Raw genomic sequence first — 15,498 nt, forward strand, 5'->3', positions numbered from 1 at the left:
GACTCAGATGTAGTTTATACAATTTTCAGCATGTCTATCATAGCGATTGTTTCATTTGTTTTAGGAACTGTAATGAAGGCTACTAGCTGAGTAGGGAAGCTGAAAGTAAAACACACAGGCAGGCAGAAATAATACCAAAGACATTTTAAATAGGAGGAATAAGAATAAAAACTATATGCCATTTTTACTGTCTCCTCCCCTGCCCCCGCCTTCCCCTTCCTTTCTGCTAAAGTTCCTGTGGCTCCAGCCCAGAAAGACTTGAAGTTGAAGTTCTGAATTGATCCTGTCATTCAACTAATACAACATTATTTTACTTCCATTTGTTTGCACACCAATTAAATTAATGAAGCTGGAATGTCAGACAATATTTAAGCTTGAGAACTGTATAGCATTTTGGCATTGAATCAGACCATTTAATGTTGTTAAAATCTTCCCATAACTGTAGTGTCAAAAATTAATTAATCTATTGTATACAGTGACAGTCTCCCAACCACTGAAATATCTTTATTTGTTAATTCATTCTTTGTGGGTAGGATATTCAGAAAAACCTAAAAAAAAGTTAGCTACCCAATTCCCCTGACATTTCAAAGGCAATCATTTCCTAACATCTTTGATTGCCTTTGAAAATTCCAAGCTGTATCTTCATTAATTTGACATGGAAAGAGGTATTTTCCATACCTCGCTCAACTTTTCTTCAGTGTAGCTTATTATACTCTCTGACTGTAGCTGGCCAGAAAACAGTATTGCCACCCCTAGAGAAATTTTAAGATTCTGAAATTTGGGTTCATTCTTAATTGGAACAAAAAATCAATCAAAATCTTGTAATTTCCTATGAAACAGAATAGTCTCAAATGCTATGTTTTGACAACTCTGAAATGTTGTGTCTTGACTTATATATTATATATAGGATCAAAACATCATTTTTAAATATTTTTTCTATAAAAATATTGAGTGACATGATCCTGTAAAATGTTTTGATTTTTGTCATACCAACATTTTCCAATGGAAAACTGTTGCACCAGAATTTTTTGGTTGGCTCTACCTGTGACTGATCCTCAGAGGGCTAACGGATCAAAACACTGACTGTTTAAACTATCTATTTCTTTTTTCACATCTGTTTTTATTTAAAGGACAGACTTCTGCGTAGTCATTCAGAGCTCCTTGACACAGATAGAAGCCACATTAGTGGGACTGGGATTGAAGAAGTTTACAGTTGTAGTGCTGCTGTTGACATTCAGTGTGGTATGAAGTCTGGAAATATTCTGGACTTGCTTGACCTGCAGAAGTGTTAGTTCAGATTTCATGCATGCAAAATAAAATTTTCAATAGATTGCTATCAGAAATGCATATATAAGCTTATGAATGTAAGTGTCCTATATTTTGGGGAACAATTCTCTTGTTTTTTCCCCCCTGCAGCCTCCATTGACACCTATATGATTATTGGAAAAAGTAGAAAATAGAGAACAGTAGTTTGCCTGTTTCAATTCTATATCATAATTTGAAGCGTCATGGGGCTCATGGCATCCCAGTACAGAAGAGTAAATGGGAGCAGAATTTTGACCTTCAGAAGATCTCAGCGTTAGTCTACTATAAACCCCATTGAAATCAACACAAACACGTTTAACAGTTTCAGAAATCCCAAATGAAATCTGCATATCCCTGTTCTAATAGCAGTAGACAAATCAAACTACAGCAATTGAGCACTTCTGTACTTTTATTCTATTTCAAGCCTATTTCTGTGTTCTAATAGAGACTCTCTAAGTTGCCAGATAAATTCTTTTGGTGGAGGGGAGGAAGGATGTGTTGTCACAGATTTCATATTACATTTTAAAATCTTTCCTTGATAGGTTAAAGAATCCTTTCTATAGCACGCAGGTTATGTCAAATAGCAGTTGGGACTTCTCTGGGAACTTCATGTTTCCTGACAAGAAGCATTCCTGATGGTTGGAGTCGGGACAAGGTATCATGTGATCCGGAGGCCATGAGTTTGATTTATGCCTAAGATATGACTTCACATTCTGCTACACATGCACAGTCTAATTGGACAGCACCAGGGAAGCACGTGTTTTGGAGCCCTCATTTTCTACATACCACACCGCCAACATGCTCCTAAGGAAGCAGTGGGCAGTATCGGCTTTTCTCAATTGACATTTAATGCTTGGTCAAAGGAGGGAAAAGTCATGTCAGAGCCAAGCAAGTGGGACAACGGTCAAATCATGTCATCTTTGTTCTGGCTTGCTGTCAACTTCTGTATTTAGATATTAAATGTAACACACTATGTACTTGATACTCCCAAGCACATCAAATCTATTAAAAAAAAAAAAAAAAAAAAAAAAAAAAAGCCCCGAGAGGAAAAATATAATAATCCAGAGAGGAAACAAGATTGCCTACATATTGTGGCAAACTTTAAAACTAGAGTGTAGCTAAATGTTTGCATTTTTACCATCAATTTCTTTTGCACAAAGGCTGAAAGCCAAGTAAGTTATAAATTTCCAGGGATTATTGAGTCAGTTGGAAAGTTATTAAGTTATATATGCATGTATCTGCATCTACTAATTCATCAAGCCAAAGAATATAAGCTATTCAAAAACTGAATTCCAGCTGAGGCCAGCTTAGTATTGTTTTTACTGACTCAGCTAGAAAGATGGTCATAGTTCAAGTCTGAATTAAATATGTAAATAGCTAGATTAAAATAAAATAGATTTAGGAATAGCTTACTTGTTTTAAACTTGCATGATAGAACCTCTGAATTAAGAAGGTCAAACCTGTCCTATTTCTTATTTTAATCCTGCTTCTTCGTAAGCACATTTTTAGACGGTTATCCACAAATCCATGTATAATAGTGTCTGGACTTTAACAGGTATATCAAACGATAACTCTTTTATAAGATTCCTCCTTTTACTATATCTTTGTTTAGCAGATCTCTGTTTTCCCTAAGTAAATAAAATAAAATTACACGTGAACTGTTCTGAATAAGATATCAATGCCCAACATAGCACTCTCCCTTTCATTTTCTAATTATAAACGTACCTTGTACTTCTATAGGTCTTGTTATGTGAAAACATCTTAAAGCACTTTAATGAGCTGGACCTTGCTAATCCCCTCTGAAATGACTGTGCATCTTGACACCCCGTGCAATGGTTTGGAAAACTGGCAGGTAAAGGTTAAGATAAAATGTTACTGGAGTCATATGTGAGTCACTGGCAAACGGTTTAAAATCCAGGAGCGCCAGGCTAGGTTCACAGCTCTCTGGGATCATGGCAGTAGATATTTCTAAGAATCTGGTTTCTAATATCTTTCCTTCCACTGCCCCCACTACTATAGCATGATTCTTTTTCTTTCGTCTCTGTTAGCATTTTCAATCGATTAGCTCCCCCCACCCAACCTCTTAAACTGCAAAACCAGGACAGGAAACTTGAACTTTTAATAAACTGACTTTGTTGTTCAGCTTCCAGTCTATCAAATGGGATTTTTACCTGAATTAGGATTTAGACAGCACCGCAGGATTTGGCCTCTTGAGCTAATAACGTCTAACCACCTTAAAGAGAGAGAGAGAGAGAGAGAGAGAAAACACAAAACACTACGGCACTTCAGAATGATTATTGCAATACTCTAAAAAAATCCAAAAAAACAGGCTAACTGCATTGTCCCTTAAAATAGCACAGTAAAGACATTTTATAACAGTCCATCATTTCCAAAATATTATTGTAACTGTACGGGAAGCAGAGGGGGAGAAAATACAGGGTGTGAGAGAGAGACAGAGACACTTTCTAACATTTTAATAAGCTTCACAATCCATGTAATATTCCTTATACAATGGTTACACCTTGGACTCCTGTTGAGTGTGCCTCACCAGCGATATTGCTAGCATGACACCTCTTATCCCTTTATTAACCTCTCCATTTTATGATCTGTTAGAGGGGCACATCTGCTTCACAGGCTATAACAATACCACCTGCCTAAACATCTCAAAAACAAAGGCATCTAAGTATATAAACAGGACACATGCTGCACTGTGATAGGGAGTATACTCTGGTCATGTAACGGTTGCTGCAATAATATTTTCAGCTGCTCATATGGTACACACTTGTGGCTGGCTGGCATTGAACTTGGTTTCAACAGAATAACTCTCAGGTTCAAACAGTTGCAAATTATTTAACAGGAAAAGGGGTGTGAATTTGTTACGTGATCGTGTAATGAAAGGCCTTCTCACGATACACATGTGCAAGCAGGAGAGTTGAGGACAAGGTTGCTGTGTGAATTTCTGGCCTCTTGCAAAGCACTGTTGATACAGCTTTTAGTTCAACAACACGCACCCTAGTAAATGTGAATTTTGTTAACAATCCAAATTGGTTCTTTTATTTAAAACTCAGTGAAATGGGGTTTGGGGTCTGGACCAGTCGACTCATGCATGGTTAGATGCCAATCAGTCCTTTAAAGGAATATTTACATTCCTCTGGCTAAGAACAGGCCCATTCTCCCGATTCGGAGTAAATTCCAAGCCGTTAGACATCCCATGTCTCCCATTTCTCAGAGGCTGAACGAGTGTCCTTGCTCAGGATACAGTTCCTGGAAATAACTGGTTGTTAGTTAGGCTTAAGAGTCTGTTTTTAGATTATCTCACTTAAATATATGATGAAGATTCACAGAAAAATAGGGCTGGTAGGAGGTCATGTCACGTAAACCCCTGTTCAAGGTAGGATCATCCTTATCCAAACCATGCTATACAAGTCCATGTCTAACCTATTTCTAAAACTGCACAATAACTGTCACACAGCTACAAGGTATGTTGCCCCCAAACCATCAAGAACACCATAACTTGCTACAGGTAAAGTTGTTAAAATCCACTCCAGAGTTGGATGTGGGTGAGGCTCATTTTCATGTTCTTTCCTTGCTAAAATTGTTAATGGAGAGCTGGATTGTGTTGTTATGTATGGGAGGAGTAATACTATGAGGATTTACTCTAATGCAGAGATTTTCTCAGCTAGCCAGTCCAGCCTTAGCTCCACAGATTGCCTACCACTGCTTGTTACCACTTGTGTCTTATGATGGTTCGTCTAGCAGTACAGTTCTGTGAATGGCAAGGAGAGACAAGATAGGAATTACTGTATTTTCTTGCATACAACATGCATATTGTTATTCTTGTTTCTCATAAGCTTCTGTAGCGTGTGCCTCTGTTGGGGAGAAGTGGAAGTAACTGGAAGTGCTTCACAGAGGGTGCATCTACATGAGACGCCACATCACTGTAGTGATGAGCTATGGTGATGTAGCTTATAGTGTCGGCAGGCACGAACCGTGATGCTGATGCTACTGCTCAGTAAATCATTGCGACTGCGCAATAGTGTCCGAAACGACCCATGCAGTGCAAGGGCTGCACAATAAAAACTGTACAGTCTGGCACGCTATAGATGCACCTAGAGAGCAGCACAGTGAGCATGCTGGGCTCCCCAGCGGTTGCTACTCAGTTACTTCTGGCTACCAGTACTTTCAAGAAAAGAGCTTTTAATCTTCATTCCACCTTTCATAAACTGGGTAGGTATCTTATTGGGGGGGGGCATATTGTATGCAAGAAAATACAATGATCTTGCCTCCTGCCAGCGTTTTGAAAGTCTAAGTGCAGAGAATATAAAAGGACAAAAGGATGGAGGGTGGGGGAAAAGCTGCTTGTTTAAAATCTTTTCCTTTCCCTTCAGATAAAGATAAGCCATATTGTGGCACAAATTTTGGGTTTGCCCTTGCTCTCCCTCCTCCCCAGAAAAGATTTTGTTACACCTTTGTCCTCTCCCTGCTCTTACCCTTGCTTCAAAGAATTCCTTTTCTGCTGTAGCACTTTCCAAGTCGCAGTTGATGCCTGTACCTTTTTTTTTTTTAAGGGAGAGGGAACCAAGATTCATAGCTTAGTCAGAAAAAATACTTAGCATTAAACTCCCAAACATATTTCTGTCTCCGAATACTTTCCCCTTTTTACCAAGAACTATTCATGTTCAGCCCAAGTCCATTCATCTCCAAGAAAGCTCTGTGCCATTTTTAGTTGTGGATGCAATCTGCACAAACAGGCCATCTTCTGCTGAATCTGTTCTTGCATAATTCTTAGCCAAAGCATCACCGACATTTCACTTGGGTCACTAGAATTCTGTCTTTATTTGGACTTTCTTGGTGTAATACACCGAATGAAACTCTGTCCCTGCCTCCTTCCCCCCAAATTCCCATTGACTTCATTGGGATTAGGTTTTTTATTTTTTACCCTGCTTTAGCCTCTGGATTTTCTACCTGGGACACCCTCTAACCCAAGACGACAATCTCAGGCCATAGAATCACAGAAAAGTAGGGCTGCAAGAGACCTCTAGATGTCATCTAGTCCTGTCCTTCCTCCTCCACAGAACTAGGTTCATCCTATTACAAACCCATTGTCTAATCTATTAGTAAACTTCACAGTCAACATGACCAGAAGGCATAGCACCCCAGCCTGCCACAGACAAAACAAAGGGACAATGGTGGCCAATGTCCTGCTGCTTCAAGGGTTTTTAAAATATGCACAAGTAATGCAAAGAGGAGGACTTCACCGCCCCTGCTACAGAGGAAGACAGAAATCCCCACCGTCTGTATCAACCTGACAATGGGGTAAAATTATTTTGTTACCACAAATATTGTAATCAGTTTGACCCTGAGTAGAGTGGCAAGAGCCTAGTAAAACCCCAGGAACCTCTGGGTTTAAGTCCCAGCAGGAGAATTGACACACCCCAGTCAAAATCCCCAGCCTTGGCTGCAGCCAACACTCAGTGCTTTTGAAGAAACCAAAAAAAACCCTTCATGTGTAGCAATATTAGGGGGGAAAAATTCCTTCCTGAGCCCCTAGGGCAACCAGCGCAGACCAGAAGTATGGAAAATACCCATAGGAGAGCATAGGCATAACTACATTTAAATCACCCATGCTCAATGCATATCCCACTCCTTCTTGAACTCCCCCAGTGATGGCGAGTCCACAGCTTCCCTAGGCAGTCTGTTCTACTGCCTTATTGTTCTTACAGTAATGTCCAAACCTAAACCCACTAAACTGAAAGACTTGGACTGTCAGAAGCCTTCCTGTTTGTTGGGAACTTATGGGTCATAATGAAGTCATGACTTGAGATAAAAAGCCTTATCATTCTTAAAACTAGTTGATGATATACATCAGATGCTATGGCAGAAACGTGTTCATTCATTCCCTGTTCTGTAGGTAAATACAGCACTTAGCACACTAGTGTAGTGCATCCAGATGTGCATGGATGTTTGATTCCCTGGGGACAACTAACAGTGGCATACGTTGCAGCGCAATGACTTGTCCCCAGGGAACTCCTGTCACGTGCACTTTGGTGAGCAGCAAGTTGCCCCGGTGGAGTAGGGGAGGCTGCTGGCCTCAGCAGCCTTACCTGGGGACCTCCCAGGACTGTAGCTGTGGCAGTTCTGCCACACGGAGCCTGGCTGGCAGCAGAGCGTGGCTATGGGGAGCCCGGCTCTGCTTTTCAGCAGTGCACGCTGCCTAAATGGTGCAGCGCCGGTATTTATTTCTGTGGCTGGAGGGGGCAGTGGGGATGTATTGACTCCTGGATATCCAGGGGTCAAAAGAAATCGTGGGGAAAAAACCCGGCACCACACACATTCGGGCAGCACACCCTTGCAGCGCGGAGAACATCAAACTGCAGTATGTGGTGCCGCAAATGTGTTTGCGGCATCACATACTGCACAACCGCGCTCGTCTAGACGCGCCTGTGCTGTTCATAACTGACACCTTCTGGCACCAGGAAATTACTATGAACAGGGTAAAAGGAAATGTACTGGACTGCCATCTTTTCTTCAAAACGTGTGTGTTATTTCAAAGCATCTTGATATGGTTTTATTTGCTGTGTAAAAAATATTAAGAAGATTAGAAGAGGGAGTGCTTTTTAGCACTTTTTACTAAAAGTGTTATGTGACACAAGCAATATAGCACTCACCAGGCTTTGAGTGTTAACAGCAGAAAATTCATATGCCCCCCCACCATTGACTAGTGTCTCTTAACTCCCTGCCAGAAAGGGTACCTGGGCCCTGTCATGGTTTCTGTAAAACCACATGCCCTGTTTTGTGTGATTGCTTAATTTTATTTACTATTTTACAAGTGAAATGTAATGCTTAGAAAAACAGTGAACAGGGCAACCTTGCAACTACTGTACACAAAGACATTATATGCAGTCGATAGGGTGCCGCTGGGCAGCTACTGTACCTCTGTGCATGAAAAGGGACTGACATTTTTGGTCTGGGTCCATTACAGGTGAACAAACATTGGTATTCCATGTGTCCTTTCTTTTGCTCTGACTGGGTTTACCTCAGTCTTGTGATTAAAATATCACAAGTCAAGTACAATTAAGTTGTCAAAGAGTTCAACAGCAAACATAAGATTTATTACTGCTTCATTACTTCACATCATTCTTCGGATGTCTGTTGGTTGAAATACAGGTGGTCGTGGTTATCAATCACCTTGGAGGGGGGAAAAAATCCTTGGGTTTCTCTCCCTCCAAGCAAACTCTGCTGGTTTGTTGTTGGGGCGAGCACGTCCACCTGGAACAATTGGGTAAAAGCACATGTAATTCAGGAAGAAACGTTTTCTGTTGTCTTTGTTAGAGCATTAAAATTATAACTTTTGGCACTGTTGGAAGGATTTATAGACAGGGGAGGGCAGTGGACTAATGTGCTCCTGGTGGAAATACCTGGGATTGTCAGGAAGCAAAGGGTGTTTTACTTTTCTGCTTCTCGGATGCTTTGTAGGTGAGTAGTTCTTTATCTCTTACGTTTTCTTAGTGTCTTTGGAAGACCAACCCAACCCCACTCGCCCTAATTTTGAAGCTGGAAACTTTGCCTTTTGGGAACTGAAGCAAAACTCTATTTGCACATGTATTCAAGCTAGAATGAGCTTTAGATGTGGTCACTAAAGGTTATATATCTTTCCTTAAAAGTCAGGTTTTTGGTCCAGGATTTAAACTGGGAATTGGTTTCAAATGATCCTGGGTTTACTGCGTGGGATTTGGTTAAGACATTAGTCTGGGAAGTTTGCTCTGCCACGGATATCTTCATGTGACTTTGGACCAGTCGCTTTATCCCAACTGTACAAAAGGACTTGCATGGAATTTATGGGTCTAAATCCACAGATACGGCCCTCAAAAGTCTGTCAGAATTAATCCCTAACTCTCTATCTCAACATTTTATCCAAAGGACCTTTAAATGTAAAATATATGAGCAGTATTGGAAGCAGTGTCTAAAGTTTAGTTCCCTTCCACTTCACCTTCCAGGAGTTCTCTAATACCAGGACTAGAAAGCTCTGCCGGGGGTAGAGAGTTCATCCTGCTGTCTCATCAGAGGTACTGTATCATGTGAAGTCGTCTCACTATAGGTGCTGATCCCAGGTTTACCTTTTATGTGGTTGATTTACTCTAGTCACACTGGTGTTGGATAAAAGGTGTTGGGAGGATAAATATATTAATACTTTGCGAAGTGTGCCCATACAGTAGCAAGTGTCATTCACATTAGTACATTATATGCATATTTGCATCAAAGACAGATTTCAGTGAGTCATTTCAGCCATACTTCATTTCTTAATGGAAATATTTATTGGAAATTTTTTGAGTTTGTGTTTTCTTAGCACTGATATAAAACCATGGATTGCAGGATCCTATTCCAATATATAAATCTGAGAGAATATTGTACGCTGGATTTCTGACACTGGGACACCAGATACATCCAGGTAGATAAGGATGTTTGGCTGATATGTGGACATTGATCCGAAGTGTCCTTTTGCATGCCAGAGGTCATTTAGTCATCTAACACTTGTATGACTTTTGACCCAGGAAGTCTTTGTTAGAGCATTTAAAACTATAACTACTATTATAAAATTGTAACTACTATAACTACTATTAACTTACTGACTGCTGACCACTCAATAAAGGGACAAAGGAACTTTTTTTTTTCTATTTCATACCTGTAAGTCCTTCAGCACCTGCTCTTTGCTGCTGAACCCTTCTCCTGGCAATGGCCGGCACACCTTTTTCTGTGTTGGGTTGGGGACCTCGCTCTCACTCTTGCCCTCTCTAAGTGCCTATTACATTTCCTGGTAGATATTGCAAAACAGTAGTAGATTGTTGTGAGAAGGAAAGAAAGGCACATAGATGCCATCTGATTTTTTCTATACGCGCAGAAATTTTACTTCTCACTATTTCAGAAGCCAATAGTCTCTAGAAAGATTAAAAAGCATCTTAAAAAGCATTCTTTCAGAAGAATCGCGGATCCGAGTTTGCCATCTCTGATTTCCAAGCTTTTGGCTATATTTTGATTTCAAGCCGCAACAACCCACAAGAGAATGGGCTTGTAGATACGGAAGTATTGGTTGCTAAGAGAATTCTGCAACAAAAAGACACCATGCAAGTCCCATGCATGGCACTACAGCCCCTCAGTCACTGGAGTAAACCCAAATCTCAGCTACTTATGGGTCAACAGAAGAGAATAACACTGCCACCTCTATAGATCAATCTTTACTATTTGTGGGCCTGCTTGAGAGGACATGGAGCTAAAATAGATCAAATCTAAATGGTGGCAGGATTTCTCTTTTAACCATTGGACAATAGCCCATGGTTTATCTAAGCTGAAACCAGCAGGCACTATCTTGAATGGAAAAAAACAAAACATTGGCCAACTCTAGCAGCTGTCACTGAAGTCCAAACTTCTATACAAGGCAGGGCAAAATGGTATACATAGAAGAAAAAGGTGGGACGATAAGCAGGTCAAAACCCAGCTGAAATGCTGAGTGTCCTTATACATTCCTTAGTCCATGTTAGATTAAAGCAATTTTTGCTAGAGTTTGTCACTGCCGTCATATGAGCATCCCCAGGGGTAAAGGATTTCCGCAAGCTCTTCCTCTAAATGCATTCAAGATTCTTTCAGTTCAGGCTTGTATTTTGAATATCTTTAAAGTTCAAGTATGTGTTTGGTTTAAACACATGTCTGTAAATTTAGCGTCTATTTTATGCAGGAATCTGCGCTGAACATTCTGTGACTTGCACTACATTGTAAACTGAAACATTTTTTAATATGGTGTTGACCTAACTACGTTTTATGTAAACATCTGTCAGCAATATGAGAAAAACAAGAGGCTTAACTATCTAGTAGCCATCTATTATCCATACATGTTGCTAATAATAAAAAATGAACTGCAAGTTTGGCCCAGGACTAAAAACACATATGGAGTTCCTCGACTCAACCTTCAGCGTCTTAGACTGTAAAAAAGAAAGAACAACTGGAAGATAAAAGTCCTGTTTGGAATGCCTAATCTTTTCCCTCTTTCAAAAAATGCTGCTGCAAAAGGACATTGTTTCCCTTAAGGAAAGAAATAGCTGCTTTGGAGCTAAAGAGCTACTTGATATGATTTTAATGGCCTCAGTATCACTCCTCCTTACAAGCTAATTTGTTACCTCAACCACTCTCTTCTTCGTGTAATTCTATTATGCTTTCGTTCTTTAAAATAGATTCAAACAACTAGCTGCTTTCTTTTCTGCGAATGTCAAAAATTGTGTCACAATAGGTAGATCAGAGTGAAAGAATAATGCCCAATAGCCCAACAAAGAGAAAGGAGCTCCTTTCTTTACGTGGTAGAAAACTGATTTGAAAGCTGTCCAGTTTCCATCAAAATGTCTTCTACAAAATTGATTCTTTCTACTTTCTAAATCACACAGAACTAAAGGGTTTGGATTTGTTTTTTATTTTTTACAGTGTCCAGGCTGCTCGCATAGACTGTTTTATAATGGTGATCAAATTTGACGCCTGGAAAAAGCTGTGGGAATTGAGGCCCATGAAATCTTGTTTCAACTGCTTTTATATTTGCTGTCGGAGATGGATATCATTCTCAAAAGAAGTAGGGCGTTACTTTGGCTCCTAGTGTATTGCAGATCCCGCCGTTGTGTGGCTGTCTCAAGAGGAGCAGGAATAATTGTGTAGCACAGTCCTGAAGTAGTAATCAGTAAAGCTCTTTATTGGTTGTCATTCTTTGCTCAGAAGTACTGCACCGGGAGCTGTGCCCTTACATGGGCAAGAGAGTTAGTTTTCTTAAATCTTTTTAGTGCATCATAATAATTTAGTGGAGCTCTTTAGTTACTTTTACACAGTATTTCACTTATGTATCAAAGTAGAGAAGTCAAAACAATGATGACAAGAAGTGCAAGATACTGAGCCAGAGACACGTTTTCTGGATAGAAAACTCAGGTTATTACTATAAACCAACACCTAGCCCTAGAAATTGGAGGGGGAAGGGTAGAGTGGAGAATCTAAAGGAAAGAAATGAAATAATTGTTTGAATTATTCAGGACCATGTGACTCATCATGAGTCACATTTTATTCCATGAATAGTCCCTTTGATTAACGAGCTAGCAATGAAATGAAGTACTAGGTGCTGTGAATAAAGGTGGCAGAATCTCTTCCGTGCTTCTGGTTTTTGATGGTTTGCAGTTAAGAAAAATGATCCTACTCATCTGATCATTTTATTTCAGTATCCCATAAAGCGTGTTAGCAAAGTTTTCAGATGCACTTAAAATAAGCGCGTTTCTTTTTGCTGATAGTGTTGTATCCTTTGGCTGTAGCTGCCACGTGCGACTTTCTTGCATTCAATGTTCTTTACAATTCTCAATAAAAAATATACGAACATAACAAAGACTTAAAAATAATTTTTCAGTAAGATACTATGGAGGATCTCAGCCATAATGCTACATCTTTCACACCCCCTCGTATTCCCCTGCTGCCAGAAAGACAACGCAGACTTATGGAGGAAATGTTCAGGGTTAGATTATCCATCAGGATAAGGATTTTTTTTTAGCAAATATAGTGGGAGCTACACATAAGATTTGTCTTCTAAGTTGGGAATGTTTACATATGAAAAAGCACTGATCTAATTAATCTGTGGTCACTGTCAACAGGATTCAGACCAAATTGTCACTGTGTGAACCCGGACAAAGGAAACAGTCAGATAACCTTGAAGAAAGCAGTCTGGCTTTTCGATGGGTGGTCTTGTGTGTTGTCACTTGCTTTGCCCCCTTTGTTTACATCACTTAGCTGTGTTTTCCATTAGAGCAGGGCTTCAGATGCGCGGCTGATTGGTGTGTTTTCTTAGTTTTGAAGCCATTCGTCATGTTTTAAATATTGATTCTGCGGCTAGATTCCTGCGTTACTTGAACCTTTCCTCATATCAATGGTGATAGTTGTGTAACTAGGACAATAGGGCTTGACCGTTTTGAACGAGCTTCTTGATTTCACTGTTAAGGCCTTCCACAATACCATATAATATTTTTTCCTTAAAATTGACCCATATTAATAGTGGCATAGGTAGAGCTGGGCACAATTAAAAAAACAAAACAAAAACCCTGTTCTCATGTTTTGAAAATAAAACTCTTTGCTCACCCCAGACTTGCCAGTGGCCTGGTGGTTATGGCACTCAGCTGGGATATAGGCGTTTTGAGGTTCAAGACCCTATTTGTAGTGAATGTGTTGACATAAAAACAACCTGAAACAAATAGAACAAAGGTAAAATGGATTTTCCACATCTTAAGTAAATGCCCTAATAATTGTGCCATTGGCTATGCTGAGTTATACCTGTTTCTCTCGCTGTCTGTCCCAGGTTTTTTTTGATTTTGTTTTGTTTTTTTAACCTGTAATTTGATTCTGGACCTCAGAAACCATTATTTTTAAAATGGACAAGTAGGTTCCAAATAAAAATATAAGTGGTGTTTTCAGTAAACTGAGCCCCCTTTGCTGCTCCCTCCCCCAAATTCTCAGGGTAGAGATTTAAAAAAATATTTTATAGTGAGAAGTATGTTGTTTCTTTCAAGGTGTCAAAATGCCTGCTTTTGAGAAACCACCCATTAACTAATCTGTGGTCCTTGTGAACAAATTTTAGATTAAATTGTCATTGTGTGAACCAGATCCATTCTGAAGTAGCACCCAGTACTGTTCTTGAATTTTGATCAACTGATAAATTTCTATTTTCAGTATGATAAGAAAGATGGAAAATAACTATGAGATGTATACAAAGATGACTATATGCAAGATAAAATTATAAATATTATGTCTGGAAGAGAAGGTCTGACAGTCCAAATTTCTAATTTTGGGGTAACGATAAATTCAGTTTGTGTATAAAATAAACTTTAAGGACAGATTTGTATTTTATTGCTAAGTTACCTATGTCACATAGTTCCGGGGCATCTAAGTTGCCCAACAACATTCTACTTTTTCTTATGTATTAACCTGAACTGTACTTGTGTACCCAAATATTTTATGCAACTACATTTTTATCCTTGTATCTGCTTAGACATGATACAATGCTACCATGGAGGCATCTAATTTTGTTTCTACACCATTGTGATTCCATCTTGCCACGGACACACACATGCTATGTAACCCCCTGAAACTGTGAACAACTAAAACTTACAACTAGCAACTCTCTGGCACTAAAATGAGACTTGTGGTAGTGGTCTCAGTTTCTGGGTCCCCAGAATGCAAGAAGCCACACAGGATGCAAGAAGCTTGAGACACCCAATTTCAAAGCTCACCTTTCCCTAAGGGAATATGAACATTAACCTCTGTTGTAGGGCAGCAACCTAATCACCCAACCTAAAAACCAGGCAGGTTGGAGAACATCTTTCTATTGAAGCTAGACCCCTGGGTAGCCTAGGGGGACATACTCTTTCCTGGGATACTGTGCTTGTGTTTGGAGAAAGCAGAAGGCAGCTGAGGGGATTGTTAGTAGCAAACCTAGGGATCTCAGACTTAACTTTTTTTAAACCCACGTGTACAAGGAAACCCACATGTGTACGATACTGAGCCTTCTCTAGCCCTCTTTCACAAGCTTACCCAAGCTTATGTGACATCAGCAGATGCTTTGCTGTCTTTCCTCAAATCTCACTTCTCTTGTGACACCTTTCACCACACATCCAGCTTACACAAAGGGGCAGAGTGATTTGTGACCTGGTTGCTTTCAGATCACCCTGCACTGTGCAGGCCAGAATCTCCTGTTGCGTGCATTGATCTGACTCCATTGTGTCCCTTGTCACTGAAGTGTGAGCCAGAACAATGCCACGGCATATAATGACATGACACTACATGTATCTGTGTGTGATGCATTTGTCATTAGAAGGAGACTCGGTAAGTAAAAAGCATGACTATCCTTGGACAAAAGGGCCAAAAATCACTTTGTCTTCCCTTCCAGTATTGGACCACAGAATGAGGGTCCTCCTAGCTTACTATCCTTCTGGCCCCATGATTTTTTTCCCTCTAGGCTAAGTACAGAAAGACAAAAAGCCTGAAGCTGAATTGATTCAATCTAAACAGCTTCCTATAAGCTGCGTAGGTTGAACCTATAACCAACTGAACTGACATTCAGTTTTCAATTGAGAAACAGAGGGGGAGGCCTGCATTGACCCAGGCCAGTAGGTGGGGGGGGGGGGGGGGGGC

General features: G+C 40.0%; 1 long non-coding RNA gene across 1 annotated transcript in view; it reads left to right on the forward strand.

Moving 5' to 3' along the window:
• LOC102385955 overlaps positions 1 to 2,268 on the forward strand; it is a 15,788-nt gene extending 13,520 nt beyond the window's left edge. Inside the window, exon 3 of the long non-coding RNA XR_324826.1 lies at positions 1,848 to 2,268. This is a non-coding gene — a long non-coding RNA (uncharacterized LOC102385955). The remainder of the gene's footprint in view (positions 1 to 1,847) is intronic.
• The last annotated feature ends 13,230 nt before the right edge of the window (positions 2,269 to 15,498 follow it).

Source organism: Alligator sinensis, unplaced genomic scaffold (assembly GCF_000455745.1).
Source record: "Alligator sinensis unplaced genomic scaffold, ASM45574v1 scaffold1347_1, whole genome shotgun sequence".
In the NCBI taxonomy this organism is placed as follows: Eukaryota; Metazoa; Chordata; order Crocodylia; family Alligatoridae; genus Alligator; species Alligator sinensis.